The following is a 19,347-nucleotide window of genomic DNA, read 5'->3' as shown; positions in this document are numbered from 1 at the left end:
CTCCTGGTGGTTCCTCGAGACATGCGAGACGACGTCCTCTTCGCTTGCCATGACGAACCCACATCCGGTCATCTGGGCTACTCAAGGACACTTGCCAGAGTGAGCGAGAGGTACTATTGGCCAGGACTTTCAGCAAGCGTAAAGAAGTACGTAAAGAGCTGTCGGGAATGTCAGCGCCGAAAGCAACCATCTGTTAAGCCAGCTGGTTTGCTTCAGCCCATTGAAGCACCCTGCACGCCGTTCGACCAAGTCGGCATGGACATTCTCGGGCCATTTCCTATGTCTGCGGACAGCAACAAATGGGTGATCGTCGCGACCGACTATTTGACACGCTACGCTGAAACCCAGGCGATCCCACGAGCCACGGCTTCTGAGGTAGCACAATTTTTCATGCGCCACATCGTGTTACGACACGGTGCTCCTTCCAGTGTAATAACGGACAGAGGGACGGCATTCACGGCGCAGCTTACGGACGAAGTTTTCAAACTGAGCAACACCAGACACCGAAGGACAACTGCGTACCACCCGCAAACCAACGGACTTACTGAACGACTGAACAAGACCCTCGCAGACATGATCTCAATGTACATCGACGTACAGCACAAAACATGGGACCGGATCTTGCCTTACGTGACCTTCGCGTATAATACCGCCGTGCAAGAGACCACGCGATTCACGCCATTTCGGCTTCTCTACGGCCGCGAAGTGCAGACCATGCTAGACTCAATGCTACCGTGTCAGGACGAAGACGAGTTGGCAACAGACGCCGAAGAATTCGCAGAGCGTGCCGAGGAAGCCCGGCAGCTCGCGCGACTGCACATCGGCCAGCAACAGCAGGCAGACGCACGACGCTATAATACCCGCCACAGAGAAGTGTTTTACAACCCCGGAGATCAAGTTTGGGTGTGGACGCCCGTCCGCCGCCGTGGCCTTAGTGAAAAGTTGCTGAGCCGGTACTTTGGCCCATATAAAGTGTTACGCCGCGTCAGTGACGTGAACTACGAAGTGGTTCCGGACTCAACACCCCATGCACGGAGCAGGACACGGCTGAGGCCGGACGTCGTTCATGTGTTGCGCATGAAGCCATTTATTGTGCGTTGTTCGTAACTTTTCCTTTACCGTACAGCGTTCTTTGTGTTTTTTGTTTATTTTGTGAACTTACTTTCTCGTTCATTGACGTTTCCTATGTTGGCACGCTCTTCAATTTTTACTTTCACTTCATCCGAATTTTCATTTTTTTTTCACGTGCCTATGTAGTAGCATCGCGGTGCTCCTATGTACTTCCCTTTCCTCTTTTTGGTACTTGTTTTTTTTTCTTTTCGGAAGGGGGGATAATGCCGCCAGCACGTAGTGGGTTGACAGCAAGAGCGGCTCTAAATCTGGAGGAAAAAAAGAAGATCGCGTTCTTCTTTGCTCGAGAGCCAGCCACGACTGACGCATCGTCCTAGTGCTAGCTACCTGGTGCTTTATTAAATCCCCCAGTACTTGTGACTCATCGTGACAATATTGTGTTTTAAAAAAGTCATGTAGGAAAAGAAAAATTACCTATATAATTATTGCAGGGAAAAAAGTCAAATATTAATGTCTTTAACTGTAGCGTATTCAATAGCACAATTATTGCGAGCTAGTAATTACGTTCACAATCATATTCAATACTTCGTGCAAGTTTGAAGGCTGGCGTTGGTAAGTAGGTCAAGTCGAGGGATTCTATAAGTATGCTTGAAAGCTCTGGAGGCATGTACAATATATCAACGTTTTTATAGCGACTTTTAAGCGAGAGGTGGGTAGTTCCCAGAGATCACTGTACATGGTTGCATGCTAACTTTCCTCGTAAATGCGGAGTATTTGCGGAGATTTTGAGCGTATCCATCCATCCATACACCCATCTGTCCGTAATCCATCCATCCATCCATCCATCCATCCATCCATCCATCCATCCATCCATCCATCCATCCATCCATCCATCCATCCATCCATCCATCCATCCATCCATCCATCCATCCATCCATCCATCCATCCATCCATCCATCCATCCATCCATCCATCCATCCATCCATCCATCCATCCATCCATCCATCCATCCATCCATCCATCCATCCATCCATCCATCCATCCATCCATCCATCCATCCATCCATCCATCCATCCATCCATCCATCCATCCATCCATCCATCCATCCATCCATCCATCCATCCATCCATCCATCCATCCATCCATCCATCCATCCATCCATCCATCCATCCATCCATCCATCCATCCATCCATCCATCCATCCATCCATCCATCCATCCATCCATCCATCCATCCATCCATCCATCCATCCATCCATCCATCCATCCATCCATCCATCCATCCATCCATCCATCCATCCATCCATCCATCCATCCATCCATCCATCCATCCATCCATCCATCCATCCATCCATCCATCCATCCATCCATCCATCCATCCATCCATCCATCCATCCATCCATCCATCCATCCATCCATCCATCCATCCATCCATCCATCCATCCATCCATCCATCCATCCATCCATCCATCCATCCATCCATCCATCCATCCATCCATCCATCCATCCATCCATCCATCCATCCATCCATCCATCCATCCATCCATCCATCCATCCATCCATCCATCCATCCATCCATCCATCCATCCATCCATCCATCCATCCATCCATCCATCCATCCATCCATCCATCCATCCATCCATCCATCCATCCATCCATCCATCCATCCATCCATCCATCCATCCATCCATCCATCCATCCATCCATCCATCCATCCATCCATCCATCCATCCATCCATCCATCCATCCATCCATCCATCCATCCATCCATCCATCCATCCATCCATCCATCCATCCATCCATCCATCCATCCATCCATCCATCCATCCATCCATCCATCCATCCATCCATCCATCCATCTATCTATCTATCTATCTATCTATCTATCTATCTATCTATCTATCTATCTATCTATCTGCCCGCCCACAACTTTGTGCTCTCCTGACCATATCGTTAACGAGATATATACCATACTCGGTACGGCATAACAAGAGTATATGATGAACACGACTGACTGGTCGTATCATGAAACTCATCCCTAACTTCAATGATTGTATTCGTTTTGTTAACGCTGAAAAAAGATGCAGGTAAGTATATATAATTTCACGTGCTACGTGACGCAAACAGGCTCATAACTAGTGTGCCACACTCACCACCATTGCCACAGATGGCACTGACTGACACTCCCATGCTTAAATTCACATATATACCCAATAAAGTGGCTGGGAGGATAGCCGCCGTGGTCGCTCAGTGGTAGAGCATCGAACGCGTTATTCGAAGGTCGCAGGTTTGGTTCCTGCCCACGGCAAGTTATCTTTTCATCCGCTTTTCTTTCTTCATATTTACTTTACAGTTTGGTCTAATAACATCGCCTATACTTTTTTTGGTATTATTGTCTTTTATATCATAATATTGTGCCAGAGCACCAAAAAAATGAGCTTTTAAATGTACACTACTTTCCTATGTATATATTAGTGTCTTCGGCTCTTGTACACAAGCGTTAAGCAATATCGCCAATAAAAAGTCTAACGTTCTAAGATAAAGGCCGGTGAAGCGTGGTGGACTATACACTGTTAAAATATCGCAGACAGAGCGTAAAGGTACGTGCCCTTCTGCTGCGTCAGCCGGCGCGCCCTACGCACAATGCCTCGCAACGCAGGTTCATCGCTCTTGCTATTATTTGCCAATGCTATTCTTTACTCTAAGCCGCGTAAGGCTTGAAACAGCAAAACGGGACGATTTTGAAGACTGATCTGGTTTCTTTCAATTCGTTTGGCGTAGCTGTAAATGAATAATATCAACGTTGAAAATTGATTGAATCAACGTTGTTTCTATGTTGATTCTCAGCATAGAGAGGTCCCAGTAAAGCTCAGAGTCACAAATGCGACACGTATGTTGAAACCCCCGATACAGAGACTCGCGCTGAAATCGAGCGTTCGCACATCTCATCGGTGTATGAATGAATGCTGGTTCTTAATAAATTAAAAAGGAGCTAATTTCTGTCTGCATTTCTAGAGACACTGCTAAGCTACTTGTAGGGAATGGGACAAGCGACAGAAGAAAGAGAGAATTGAGATACGAGGGACGGGGAATTTGGTCGAAGAAGCCCGAGGACGGGACACCGCTCGGCGATAGCTACACGGCTTCAGAAGATTGCGGACGGCGGGCCGATTGGCGAGAGCTATACGCTGGCGCCGTACATATATAGCGGACAACGTAAGCGTTCAGCACGAAATCCAGAAGCGAGGCGCACGTCGTCGCTGGCGTAGGTCGTCCATCGCTTCGGGGCCTTTGCCGTTACCTCGTATTCTCTCGTTGTGTGGACTTGGGTTTTTCGGCTCGCCGCCGTTGCTTCACAGCCATTTTTTGGGTTAGCTGTTGCCGTTTTCATTTTTTAATGGACCAGCGGTGGGATCTATCCAATGTCTGGGGCACATTACCGCCTAAAGTCATAGTTTTCTGATAGGCCGCACACACAAATTACGGCTAATTCAAGTAGATTGGCTGTTATAAAAGCAGGATAATTTGGGTGCCAAACCTCAAGCGCTGGATGTTGAACAAAGAGCTCCGAGACATCAGTGTATATGTGTTGTAAACATAGAGCGCATGCATAAATTGTGCATGAATTAACAATTTTGTTAATTGCAAACTTCTTTCATTACTTTTGAAGGGTAATAGCAATACGACGTTATTATAGACGTGCAGCTACAATTTGTAATCTTAGAGTTTCAGTAGAGTTAGTAGTATTGTGGTTCAATTATCTTCAGGAATAATTTTTGCCTTCTATCATGTCGTAATTTTGGGACGTAAAACCCCAGCAATCATACTGAACTTTGCCATCTATGCTGCTTCGGGACAGCAAGCATCTGCAGCATCAGACATAGTGAAGGCAAAGGCCTGACTTCACGTGCGGGTTGCATGGTGTCAGCGCGGGGCATTTTGACATGGTACTGCGCCCCCTCTCCCTTTTTAGTGAGAGAGGGCACGCAAGTTCGCGCAGCCTCCCTCGCCACAGAGAGAGGGCGCGGCGTCGGAAAGCCAAGCGCTGACACGCTGCAAAGCGCATGTGTGGTCGGGCCTTAAAGGGCCCTGCAACAGGCTCCGAAACGCGCAGGAGAAGCTTTTTCCTGCGCGTGACTAACCTCCTTCCACGCGCAGTGACGTCAACTCGGCGACGTGATACAGCACGCAGCTTGTTGATTGGTCTAAAAACCAGGTTTGAACAAACAGTGTTGACGTCTACGTATTATTATTATTATTATTATTATTATTATTATTATTATTATTATTATTATTATTATTATTATTATTGTTGTTGTTGTTGTTGTTGTTAGCCTTAATGCTAAAAACCGTTATTTTGCGAATAACAAGAAAACAACACGTACAGGAGTTTTATTTTGCCATAAACGATGACCCTGTAACAGTAGTCGCGCAGCGCAAGTACCTTGGACTAACAATAACGTCTGACCTTAGATGGGATTGCCATGTGAACAACGTTACTTCAAAAGCACTTAAGCGGCTCTTTTTTTTCTTAAGCGACACCTACGTCGAACGCCCCGTGAGACTAATTTACTAGCTTATAATACACTCGTTAGATCAGTATTAGAATATGCTACACCGGCATGGTTTCCATCGACTAATAAATTATTCATCATTATAGAGGGAATGCAAAGAAAAGCAATAAGGTTCATCTTCAATAAATATCGACTCTCATACTGTACACGCACTTTAATCAAATCGGCTGGATTACTGACAATTGAAAACCGCGCTACGCTCGCCCGATTGAAACTGCTTAATCAATTAATTCATAACAAGTTAAATGCTAATAGTTTTAAGTACATCTATATTTCAGACACAAGAATAACTCGAATGAAGCACTTATACGTCCTAAATGAATATCGCTTTCATACAAATTGTTTTAAATACTCTTTCTTTCCGCTAGTCATACGACAGCGAAACGACTTACCTTGCACTATTACTAATACCACCTCACTAACTATATATATGCCTTTTTATCACTAGTTGAAAGTTACTTACAAGATTCACAAACATAAAACTACAAATATTTCGCGCTTTTCCTTAGTGATGAATATTACTATTAGTATTTATCCCGCTACCCACATTCCACTACCTGTGCTTAGACTGTTTGTTTTTGTGTGTTTTTTTGTAAAGCTTACGTACTAATGTGTGACTGTGATTGTATAATCGCAAAATGTTGATATGATATGGTGTGCAAGTGCCAAACAGATTTCACAATTGTGTGTAAATGTTTACATATGTGAATTTTCATATTTGTGTTAACATTGCCATTCACACACAAAAAGGAAAAAAACAGTTATGTTATTTCGCATTATTTTTTTCCTTTGTCTTTTTCCATATATATTTATAGTTTGTGTCCTTCCTGCAAAAATCCCTAAAGGGATTGGCAGTATGTACTAATTAAAACAATAAATAAAGAAAATAAAAAATTATGAAGAAAGAAGGTGTGCAGCTTTGTTGTTTGTGGTGCCGCTTTCTCTTTCCCTTTTATAGTGAAAGAGCGCAGCGCGTGCCGTTGAGGTATACAACACGTACGTGTTGTCGGTTCTTCATTTTCATTACGGTACGAGGGTCCCTATCATTTCATCATCATCATCGCATAATTAGCCTGACTAGTCCCCCTGCAGGGCAAAGACCTCTCCCATGATCCACCGATAAATCCGGTCTTCTAGTTCCCGTTGCCACGTTATACCTGCGAATGCCTTGATCTCATCGATCCACCCAACTTTCTGTCTCGCCTTCGTGCGTTTGCCTAATCTGGGAATCCAGTCAGTTACCCTTAATGATCAGCGGTTATCCATCCCTACGAGCTTGCTATGTGGCCGGCCCATGTCCATTTCTACTTCTTGGTTTTCAACAAAAACCTTAACCCAGGTTTGTTCCCTAATCCACTCTGCTCTCTTCTTGTCTCTTAAGGTTACACCTATCATTTTTCTTTCCATCGTTCGCTGTGTCGTCCTCAATTTGAGCTGACCTTTTTTTTTTGTAAGCCGCCAGGTTTCTGCTCCGTAGGTAAGAAACGACAAGATGCAGCTGTTATATACCTTCCTCTTGAATGTTAGTGGAAGATTACCCTCCATGATTTGAGAATGCTTGCCGAATGTGATCCACCCCATACTTATTCTTATATAGTTATTTCACTCTCATGGATCGGCTCCGTGGTTGCTACCTATTAGACATTCCTGTACAACTTCCAGCGTCTATTCACCTATCGCAAAGCGCTATTTTCTGCTGAGACTATTGCACTTTGCCTCAGTTTCATGCATAATAGTTTTCAAACCTACTCTTCTGCTTTCCGCGTCCAGTCACGTAATTATGAGCTGTAATTCGTCCCCTGAGTTACTCATCAAGGCAATGTCATCAGAGAATCGCAAATTGCCAAGGTACTCTCCATCAACTCTTATCCCTAACTCTCCCTAGCCTATAGGGTCCTACCACATGTAAACACGCGGCGAATAGCATTGGAGCGATCTCGCTCCTTGCCTTACACCCTTCTTTATTGAGATTCTGTCGCTTCCTTTATGGAGAACTATGATGGCTGTGGATCCTCTGTAGATTTCTTCCAGTATGTTTATGTATGTTTCTTCGATGCCCTGATTCCGCAGTGCCTGCATTACTGCTGATGTCTCGACTGAGTCAAACACCTTCCCCTAATCTATGAAGGCTATCTATAGTGGTTAGTTGTGTTCCGTGCATTTCATATTACCTGTTTTATAGTATGAATGTGGTCTATTGCGGAGTAACCTGTATGAAACCGTGCTTTGTCCATTGGTTGATCGAACTCCAATGTCGCCTTAATTATATTAGCAATTTTTTTTGTAAATAGTTTGTAGAGAATTAACAGTAAGTCGATCGGCCTGTAATTTTTCAAGTCTCAACGTGTAAATGCAACTGCCACGTCCGAGGTCGAACTTATATAGAGAACAGCTTGACGCTTGGATAAGAGAGCAGAGAAGGTGGGGGGGCTTGGCTTCCGTTAATCATTTTCCAAGTACGACTTGAGTAATTTCTCCAATTAATTTTTAGCTTCTCATTGTTGCCATCATTGTGACACAGTTACTGCTTTGTGCTTACTTATCGTCACATGTGTTACTAGCATGCTGGCAATTAAAGGCAGCGTTTTTTTAGCAGATACAAAAAGCCCTAAGCGCGTTACCGAGCTTGCTCGTATATACACCGGTTCCAAAAATCACGGCGTTTCATCCCGTTTTCTGTGGCTTTCGTTAGCTCGGTAAGCTTGATGGGTAGATCTGAAGGGGATCAAAAACTTGAACTGAATAACTCCTTCGATGCTCTCGAACGCGTTATTCGGATGTCGTAGGTTCGATTCCTGCTCACGGCAAGTTATTTTTTTTCGCCCACTTTTCTTTCTTCTTATTTACTTTACATTGTTTGTAATAACGTCCCTTATACATTCCTTGGCAATATTGTCTGTTTATATATATATTACTTTAATTGATTAGAAGCACAGGGAAAAAAGAACATAGTGTTTCTCTTGCCAGTGGTGAGTTGCAAATAAATAAATGAACGAATGACAAGTTCAGTTCGCCTGCACATAAAGTTCAGGTAGAACAAATATAGCGTTCCTACCGGAGGCACTAATGTTTGACATCCTGAATCACCTTTTCTTCGAAGCGGCAGGCCAAAATACCGTAATTGTGGAAAAGTAACAGTCCAGCCTAATTTTGTTGCGAATCTCTATCTCGTGATGGCACACCGAGCCGTGGCCTATTCAGGGAGTAGCGCACCAGGCCTGTGTCCCTCCCCCCCTCTGTCGAGTTGTTTTTTTCGCCATATAAAACGACCATTTCAAGGAGCTTCCCCCTTAAAATCAAGGAGGTACCCTTATCTCCTCAAAAATAAATTTTCTACCCACGCCCCTGACACCAAGGACTCGAGCTCAGTACAATTGTAGTGTGCACGTGGCCGTGACATAGCCATCTTCATATAGAAAAGCGTTAGGTGCAGACTTTTAGAAAAAAAGTGTAGCGTAAGATTCTATCGTTCTGGTATCTTTCCTGTACGAAACCAATTGTTCTTGAAGTTCATTAGGACGCCTTATTATGTGCTGTACTCGACTGCACCTTCTCTTTGGGTGATATTTTCTCATTCTACAGCCGGATACAACCATAGAAAAGTCAGGAGAGGCTTCACTCACATGACCGAATTGACTTAAAAAAAAAGACCACTTATCGCATGCGCGACCTAAGAAATGCGGAAAGAACGAGCTTTACGCGACGAAGGCGCTTTCTGCGAGCGACCCACCTCGTTCAATGACTGCGGTGCTCCTGTGTGTTTCTACCTACCTTCCTCCTTTCGTTCTTACCTTTCTGACACTCCTGTATCACCTATAACCACTTTCGCAGTACAGGGTAGCAAACCGGATACTTATTTTCCGGTTAGCATCCCTGCCTTTCCGCATTACCTTTTTCTGTCCTTCTATCTCTTATTCCTGTACAAATACACTTGGCGATGTTCTTCGAAGGCGGCGTCACCGGTCGTCGGCCTAATACGTCCGTCTCTGGCGATAGCGCTCATTAGCGCAGGCATTTTACCTCCAGAAATACTCAACGTTGGCAATCTTCTGTCCGCTCCATTTTTACTCTACATACCGTGTCGCCCTAGTCCACTAATACACCTTAAATAGTTGTGTCGTTGTTCGTTGCGCAGTTCTAAGCTTGAGGTTCAGACACATTTTATATCTATAGTCGCACTTTATATGCCTGCGCAAATTGAAAATTTTCAGAGGTTATATGACTGCCATTGGCTACATGAACTATCCCTAGCTAGCTCTTCGCCCTCACTTTACTTGAGCCGCAGTGCCCTGCGCACTAGCTGAGAAAACGGCACAGCGCATTAGCCGAAATCTACACAGCAGTCGCCATGACATCATCAACGTTTCGGAGGCCATCTGGCGGCGCACCAAAAGTGTCGGAGCAGCTTGTCACGTAGAATCGCAGATGGCGGGACCTGCTCACGTCTGCACGATGCACATCCATGGCAGGTCTTTCGTTGTGGTGTAGATAAAAGTTGCGGCTGATCAGGCAAGCACTTGTGACAAAACTGCAACGTTCTTCGCATCGCTTTGACTCTACGAAGCAAACCTCGTAGGTAACTGACCTCAGGTGCAGACCTTATCCGCTGGGGTGGCGCCAGTATTTTTTTCGCTGGGAGGAGGGTGTGTGTGTGGGGGGGGGGGGGGGTGAAGCACCCACAATATAAGCGAGTTCCTTTAGAGAGGCGGAGAACATCATGTGCGTTGTGCCATGACTATGCTCGCTCTTGGGGGAGGGGGGAGAACGAGGTGAAGGACAGATGGAAGTACGAGGGGGGGGGGAGGAGTCCCAGCCGTCCATACTACCCTGTTGGTGCAGCTCCTGCTGCTGCGCCAAAGAAAACGCACGTATGAAGTCTTCTTAAGATGTCTCATGAAGTTCTGAGGGAATTCTGTGAGTTAGCTTCGGTCCGCATAGCTGCGATTACTCTAAACCACTTGTGCAGGTGCTAGGAACTTAAGGGGGCACTGACATTCTTTTTCCAAGGAGAGTTTACTCTTCCCTACTAATATCCTGTATAGAGAGACGGCTCTGAGCAAGTGTGATGCTCAACGAATGCTGGTAAGATGTTTTATGTTTATATTAAAGTCAATTTTCGTCGCGGCGCACCTACCAACCTCGACACTAACTTGACGTCAGGCTACAGTACTAATCCTGGTGACTTCACGTAGCAATCTAGCAGGTTGTGATGACGTCAAGCCCCAGAACACAGAAAAATGCCAGCCTGTGCGTGGCCTCCTCATCGTCTGCTCGCGGCGTGCGGTCACTGCCAATCAGCGTACCTGTGACGCGAGCTAGCGAAGAGTGGAACTGTGTACGTACAAGCGAATACAATACATACACTTATCAAAGGACAAAGGAATCGTTCGAACAAGTGACGCGCGGATGCATATACGTCAGGACAACTTACGTGTGCACACACTACGGCCTGTTAGTGCTGCTCATACCATGTGTGAGCATACGCCATGGCACATACAATGGCGCTGCTCATACCAGTAGTTTACTGACTGGGGATGCAGATAGTAAAGGAAAGACTACAGACACGGGTGGAGAATGAGGGGGTGCTGGGAGAATTACAAAAGTAGTTCCATAAACGGAGAAAGTTGGAGGACAATCTGTTTTCCTTGATGCAGTGTATTGAAAAAGCGCAAAAAGAACACAGGCCCCTGTGGCAGGCATTTCTAGATATCAAGGGAGCTTGTGATAGTGTGATCCAGGAAGACATGTGGGAACACTGGACACATTAGATGTGGAAGATGGAATAACTAATCTTCTAAAGGATATCTATAAAAGTAACAAGGTAGTTATAAAATGGGAAGAACAGGTATCAGAACCTACGGAAATACAGCGTGGGCTTCGACAGGGATGTCCCTTGTCACCATTGTTATTTATGCTGTATCTACTGGAACTAAAAGACAAATTAGAGGGGAGTCGACTCGGCTTCCGGCTCTCTTTTGCCAAGCAAGAAAAAACACGTTGAAAAGTCATTACCAGCATTGATGTATGTAGATGATACAGTATTGATAGCCTACAACAAGAAACATCTGCAGGGATTGATATACATCTGCGGTAATGTATGAGATGGGCTAAATTTGAAGTTCAGTAGGGAAAAATTGGCAACCATGATTCTTAATGATAACGAAGGCAGGGAGCATATGATACAGGAAGTGACGCCAGAAAAAGCGGGCAAATGTAAATATTTGGGCGTATGGGTAAATAACGGGGCTGAGTACCTAAGGGAGCACAAAGATACGTAACGACAGGATAACAGGAATGCAGCTGTAATGAAAAATAGGACGCTGTGGGACTACAATAGGTATGACGTTGTGAGAGGAATTTGGAAAGGTGTCATGGTCCCGGGTTTGACGTTCGGTAATGAGGTCTTGTGCATGAGATTAGAGGTTCAACCAAGATGGGAAATTAAACAGCGTGGTATAAGTAGACTTGCTTTGGGAGCACATGGGGAACACTCCATATCAGGGTGTACAGGGTGACGTGGGATGGACATCGTTCAAATTCAGGGAAGCTATCAGCAAGATAAAATTTCACGAGCAATTGGGAAAAATGGGAGCGGAGCGTTGGGCTACGAAAGTTTCGAGCTACTTGTACATGAAGAATTTTGATACTGAATTGAGGAAGCGAACTCGAAAATTGTCAAGCAAGTATTTAGACAACAGCAGAATAGAAGCCAGAAAAAAACATCGGTTAAGAAGAAGGTGAAGGAAACAAAGAGGAACATGTGGAAGATTGGAATGCTTACAAAATCGTCACTAGAAACCTACCGAGCTTTCAAGCAGGAAATTGCAAAAGAAAAGATCTATGATAATTCTCGGGGTAGTTCTCTACTGTTCGAGGGCAGAACAGGAGTATTGTGGACCAAAACGTACTGAGCTAAATACGAATACACAGACACGTTATGTAGTGCATGCAGAGAGGAGCAGGAAACGGCTGAACGTTTGATAATGTTATATAAAGGGCTCCACCCTATAGTACAAGAGAATGGCGCGGAATTTTTCAAAGCATTTGGATTTAGGGACAGTGAAAGCAAAATAGACTTTAAACGGGTAGATATAACCAGGAGAAGGCTAACTGATTGGTGGCTTCAATCAAGGCACGAGTGATATTTAATCCTTCAACGCATAGTGATAGTACTTAATTTTATATGACTAGGTGGCGTGAGCCGCCGCCTGATTTAAAGGGCACAGCCGGATACATTCATCCACCCAACCATTCGTGTCATGGTATAATGAGGCATGTTATAATGAGATCGATTTAATCGGAGTAGATAAGACATTAGGCCAACATAAAAAGAAAGTTTTTTTTTTTCTTGCGAGCCTTGTGGCACACATGTCAACGCCCCGTTATAAAAGGGAAGCTCATATCCGTACATCCATCCGTGACATCAGGGTTTAGTAAAAGTTGAAACTAGCTTTTGATTGATCATTTATATGTGGGGTTTAACGTCCCAAAACCACCGTATGATTATGAAAGACGCCGTAGTGGAAGGCTCCTGAAATTTCGACCACCTAGGGTTCTTTAACGTGCACCAAAATCTGAGCACACGGGCCTACAACATTTCCGCCTCTATCGGAAATGCAGCCCCCGTAGTCTGGATTCGATCGCGCGACCTGCGGGTTAGCAGTCTTGCACTTTAGCCACTAGACCACCGCGGCGGGGCCCGAAACTAGCTTTTAAAAGCATACTGTAAAAAATTTTTTTTCAGGGCGCACTCGCGCTTACGGGTAGATTTTCTACAGTCTCGGGGGCTTGGCCTATCATTTCACGCAAAAAAAAAAAAAAAACGATAAGTGATTTTTTTTTTTTTTTTGTGAGTACCCCTTTAATTCGCCACTAGTGTGAATGTCGGTGGTAGGATTCACGCAATGCTTCGGAATGCAGCTGCTGCATTTTGTCAGTTGTTGTGATTGTTGCACTTCTGCAGCCCAATAAGTTCCGGACTCCATGCATTACACTACTTTCTCAGCACATAATGATTCCCTTGTATGTTTTTTTTCCTACTGCGTCGCGGTTGAAAAGAAGTAGCCTCGAAGACGGGTACGTCATCCGCGCGCTTCCTTTTTCCCCGTTACTGCCGAGGAAGAAAGCGGTGCACAAGCAAACGCGGCAGCGGCTCGTATCTTCCTGTGACCCTCCGTCGGTCTACGTAATCGCGTCGAGGGACCACCGCCGCCTGGTCGTGCTTCCTTCCTTCTGACATTCAGGTTGAAACAACTTTCCTCCTCGGCTTGCACTTAACCCCGATTCTCTCTCGCGCGCGCTAGCGCCCCACATGTTGGCCCGCGCCGCCGCCGCAGCGCCTCTCTCTTCCCATTTGGGCGAGGCATTGCGTCATTGTGACGTCACCGCTTTTTCCTCGTTTTCTTGCTTCGCCCGCGCGCTTAAAAAAAAACGGATGTCACGTGTTGCTTCTCTTTAGTCTGACGTCACTTCTGCTTTTGCAGGTCACCGAGGCTTCCTCCGTGCTCCTGACGCTGTTCGGTTGGTTCCTACCGTTTGCCGGACCGTTTGTTCCCCGCGTGGGTCGGTGTCGCGTGTCCCGTTGCTGAGCAGGTCGAACCTGCTGACCTAGCAACGTCTTGCTTGATCGCATCGTCGCGTTTCGACCGTGCCGTTCGCACACGAACATGCACTCGCTTTCGCATGCCCTGAAAGAAAAATAACACAGGGGTTGAATACAGTTTCGCGGGATGGACAGAAAAGAGAAGAAAAAAGACATCGTGAATAACAATATGCACAGGAGTGATGAATGATGCAACCACACGAAGGATATCCCAACACAGAGCGCTGCTCGTCAGACGCGCAAGCAACCTACTTGAATGCAAGTGCAGACGCGCGCGCGATCGATCTTGCCTAAGGACAAGCTGTTGATCTTGTGACACGTCTGCAAAGGAGGCAAAGCGAAGAGCTTGATGCGTTGTTATGACTCAAATACGATAAATGAAATTATCGTATGACATACGATAGATTCATCTATCGGCAAGCGAGCGAGCTCTCTACATGTGCACGCTTGATATGTCACTGGATTCATTGTCACCAACGCCTATGCGTCATTTTTTTTCTCCATCCTACTGACGTCTGCGTAGAAAATGTTGTATACGATCAATGCTCACCAATGAGCACCGAACGGCGTTCTCACGCGCGCGTCATACAAGAGAAAACAAAACAAATCGCTGATCACTGATGACGGCGGCACAGAGTGTGCAATGCATAATACAGGCAGATGGTTCAGTGCGCATCACACATTGTACCTTTTGATCACCACGAAGACTTTTTCAACGACAACAGCGTTGCCACGTACTTACATAACAATAAACATAATTTCCTCGTGGTTATCGAAACCGAAACCAAAACTAAATTTTTACGTGTTTGTTTTTGTTTGAGTGAATAGTTTATAACTAAACGGTCTCGCGTTTGTCGCACCTTCATAGGTTGACAAATTTGAGCTAAGAAGCCAACTTCATGTTCAAACTACGAGAAATTGTTGGAAATTCAGACGACGCCTCGCTTCGATGTTGAGCTCATCGGTTACTTACGTCAGAAAGCGGCGGTTGAAAGCGGCGCTGCTTATCGAGTGCTCTGTTCAGGAAGCGCCGCCATCTTGATTGTCGTGAGTGACTACGTAAAATGGACGGGGTCTGGAGGCCCGGTGGTGGAGATCGCCCACAAGGTACAGTGATCTGTTAATTATTCGCGCTCAGACCCACAATCGCGACCGTCTAGAGTTTCGTCAAAGGACTGCGGCCGCTGCTCGAGCTGTCGCTGCGTGCAGTGGCGCCGGGCGATCGTCGAAGCGGCTTGTACGGGACTCCGCACGGCAGGCGAGCGCCATGTTCCCCTCCGGTTACGGGCCCTGTTCGCGAAGTCTTCGCCTCCGTAGTGTCAGCGAGCAGCGTGGGGCTCGCACCCTTCGCTGATCCGAGCCCCGGTGTGTGGTTCGGTGACGTTGTTACGCGCGTTCCGCTGTTTTAGCGGCGCGGGCGTCTGACGCCCTAGTTCCGTGCGGGCCGCTGCTTCGGGCTCGTCTCGTTCCAGTGTGTGTGTGTGTTCTTTTTTTTTTTAAGCCTAATTGTATCGGGGGAGTCCCGTTTTATTTCGCTTCGCCGATGCCCTGCGAAACTCGTCGTACGTTTCTTTCCGCTCCTCGTGCGTCGAGACTCTCAGCCCTGAGCCTGTGCGCCGTCCGGATCAGATTGACACGGGTTCGTTTCGACTGTCGGTGTGTTTGTGTGTGCGTGTGTGTGGTGCGGGGCCGAATGTCATTGGGTTGTTCATGCGTGATACGGGCGGCCCTCTAGGCCTAATCTGCTCTCCGAGGGGTGCTCCCCGTGCTTTTTTAGCGGCACCGAGGCGGTCAGAAGCTTGTTTGACGTTGCCCGCATGTCCATCTGGTTGTCAGCCCGTGGTTAGATGCGAAACCTCGGCGCCGGCGGCGGCAGCTGGCGACCGGACCCCGTTAAACTCGGTCGCCGGAGGCTGCTTGGCGGCTCGGCCGCCGCGGGGCCGACCCGTCGCGGTCGTTGTCGACGTCGTCGACGTCGCGTTGTTGTGTCAGCGGCTTCGAAAGCAGGCTGGAAAACTCTGCGAACCGTCGCCCGCTCGGTTGGGAGACAGCGCTGTTGGTTACGTGCTGGCGGGCGCGTTGAAAGGCGCCGTGTTGTTGGCCGTTCGCGCGACCTTGAACCTCAGCTTGGCCGATCTTTTTTTCCTCGCTTTCTCAGCAAAAAATGGCGTGCGCTCGCTTGCTGTTTCTGCGATCTGCATGCCTCCCGCTTTTGTTCGTATTATTCACATCGCATGAAATTTGTTGTTACATCGTCAGATGAGCAGCGCACTCGCGAAGTTGCAGGCACGGGGGAGGGGGGGTCGTGTCTTCGATATAACGGTGCCTTCAGCATGTTGCTGACACGGGACCGGCCCGAATGGGGAACCAGCGTGTGACCCTTGCCATGTGCCTCGGGCTGCCTGTGTAGAGATTTGCCTAGAGCTTGGACCGCAAGTATCATGATGGGCTTTGCTAATATGGGTGGTTTGAGAAATGGGATGCTGCGCGTTATGCTTTTTTTTTTTTTTTACCCCGTCGTTCTTGCACTGTCGTCGCGTACGCGCCCTTGTGGCGGCGTTATATCGATCTGGTGAACCGTTTTATTTTACTTTTTTTCGCCCGTGCTGCAGTCTTTTCGCGGGCCGTGTCAAGCGTTGCGCAATCGCAATTACGTAACGCAACGGGGGTTCGCGTCCTCCCACTATTTTCTCTCTCCCCCTGCCTCTCTCTTTCTAGGAGCGCGAAACACGCACACACCGGGCCACGTTGCTAACCCTCAAGGCATTATTACAGAGTCCGCCACAAAAGGATGGGGTTTCGGGCGACCGTTCTTTTTTACCGGGTGCTCCCCTCGAGGCATTCACCGTTCGACGACGCGATCAAATCACGCGTCGCTACGTGTGACCCCCTTGTTTAGCCTGCTCCGTAGTACCTTTACCCCGTTCCCCTCCTCCACCTCCTTCCACGAAGCCGCTCGAGATCTTGGACCCGATGGGTCACTGATCGCGCCGAAGCCCTGCCAGTGCGCGGGCGATAATGTTTCCCCGGCTTTTGCGAAGCGAGAGCGGCAGCATTAACTCTGCTCCCCCCCCCTAGTTTTATAAAAGACATTTAATTTGTCTTGGCATACAGAAACTGTGACTATATCGAGTCTTTTGTGGCCTGGGAGCTTTCGATTAAACTCTTGTATGTCGAAATTCTTGAGGAACCTGCTACGCACATGGTCGAACACATTTGCTGGGAAGACCTCATTACTATATTGCAGTTTGTCCCGCCTGATGCCTAGCATAAAATTGAGAAATCCATTTTTCGGCCAGCTTGATGTAAAACAGGTGGGGCGGCTTTCCCGCAAGTGTATGCGACCTTGTTATCGCACACTAGTGGACAAATATATGTTTGTAAATAGTTGGAATGTTTGTTTGCTTGTCTTTATCGAATGTAGTAACAAAAGTGGATAAATACCAACAGCGTGCAAGATTTTGTCTGCCTTCTGAGCCTTTTTGCAACTCCATTAAGCAGCTGAAGTGAAAATGTGTGAACACTGGAGTGGTGATACAGTTTCAAGCCTTTTCATTGGCTCTTCCTCACTGCATTCAATTAGTGGCAAGAATTTGGTCACATTTAACCATGGCTTATACAACAGTTTCACTTGGGATGAATCGCATGGCTGGCACTGTACGCGGTTTTTGTAAGCACTTTTTTAGTAATAGAGCATGCAGAGGTTTGGTGCGATTACTCAAAACGTGATAGTCACTCTCCCCCTGATCCATGAACTGTTGTAAGGCATACGAGTAAAAACGAGCTAGAATATATTCCCACATGCTTTGTTTGCGGCTGGGTTTCTGCTCCGTAATTAAAATGCTACGCAGACTAGTTCAACTATAGTGGCTCCAGAGAGGATGGTTCCTTTGTGTCAGAAGATGGTTTTTTTGTGCTGTTTTGGGAGCAGAGATTCAGTGACCAATTTTATCGTTCACCCTTTTGCAATGGTTATCTTGATATTACCGATCCTCGTAATAATCTCCATAAGCTAGAAAAGGTATTTGTATTGAAGTTCGTGCACCACCTTCGAACCGCACACTCTTTTGTATTGAGAAAAAGGAAGTTTTCCATTCCTGTGCACTTTCGAACTAAAGCGAAATGAACAGCAATAATGCATTGATGAACTCTTCAATTTAGTGCCTTCTTTTATTTTTATCTGCCGGTTAACTTTCATTGCGTGGCATTATTAGCGTCTCGCATTTTTTTCTGTAGATGTATTTGTCAGTGTGCCGACTAGCCTTTTGCTGCAATTCTCATCTGCTAGCCCAAACTTTTTGGCATTGCTAAATCCTGGAACATAGTGCTGGCATGTTCCTTACATTGAAATTTTGAGTGGGTACTAATTAATTGGCATGCATGCCTATAACTAATGGATAAATGGATTTGCATACTGGCAAATCTGCCCTGAGTTGAAGAATTGGCTTTAAAAAATGAGACCTATTATGAATGTCTGGCTGCTAGCGAGCATTAAAGGCATGGATGATCTGGTACCCTCTGACTGAGGCAAAAGGAATGGTGTGCGATTTTCGAAGGGTTGAAAGAGAAATTTCGAAAGAGAAAAAATACTTTTCTCATATTGGTAAATTACAATTACACGGCACCCATTGCACCGCTCTTACCACGAGACGACAGTAAGAAATTGGGGAGCTTTTTTTTTTTTTTTTTTGAAATGGACTAAAATCGAAACTAGCTCAAATAAGGCTGCATTGGCGCATACATACTCTCAGCTTTCTTCTAAAACAGTAGCAATGAATAACTAGTTGTTAGTACTAATTAATTATCACTGTTTTAGAGAAAAGTTGAGAGTATGTATTTGTCAATTTAAATTCCTGATTTGGCCCATTTTGAAAAAAAAAAAAAAACATTTATAGCCTAGTTGCTTTGTCGTGCTGCTGAGATCGAAGTCTGCGATTCAGTCTTCTAGGAGTTGTATGCATATTATGCAGTCTACTCTTAAAACACCAATAGTTGCTCCAAGCTAGCATTTTTCCTGCTACGAAAACACTTGTGGCTGCTCCAAAGTAGTACTTTTTCTTTGCCAAATGCTGCCTCAAAAAGTGTAAAGTCATGTCCATCA

The 19,347-nt window shown here is 46.1% G+C and overlaps 1 protein-coding gene across 14 annotated transcripts in view; it reads left to right on the top strand.

Annotated features, from left to right (window-relative positions):
- Positions 1–19,347, top strand: part of LOC119170694 (uncharacterized) — a 615,982-nt gene that overhangs the window by 485,355 nt on the left and 111,280 nt on the right. The window contains exon 1 of one of the 14 annotated variants that reach the window (XM_075886873.1): positions 15,204–15,353. The exons of the other annotated variants lie outside the window; for them this stretch is intronic. The gene's annotated coding sequence lies outside the window, so the exon portion shown is untranslated. Of the gene's footprint in view, positions 1–15,203; positions 15,354–19,347 lie in introns of those variants that run through there. 14 annotated transcript variants of the gene reach the window in all.

Source organism: Rhipicephalus microplus, chromosome 2 (genome assembly GCF_043290135.1).
Source record: "Rhipicephalus microplus isolate Deutch F79 chromosome 2, USDA_Rmic, whole genome shotgun sequence".
In the NCBI taxonomy this organism is placed as follows: domain Eukaryota; kingdom Metazoa; phylum Arthropoda; class Arachnida; order Ixodida; family Ixodidae; genus Rhipicephalus; species Rhipicephalus microplus.
The sequence above is the reverse complement of the archived record's forward strand: the minus strand, read 5'-3'. Positions and strand labels throughout refer to the sequence as shown.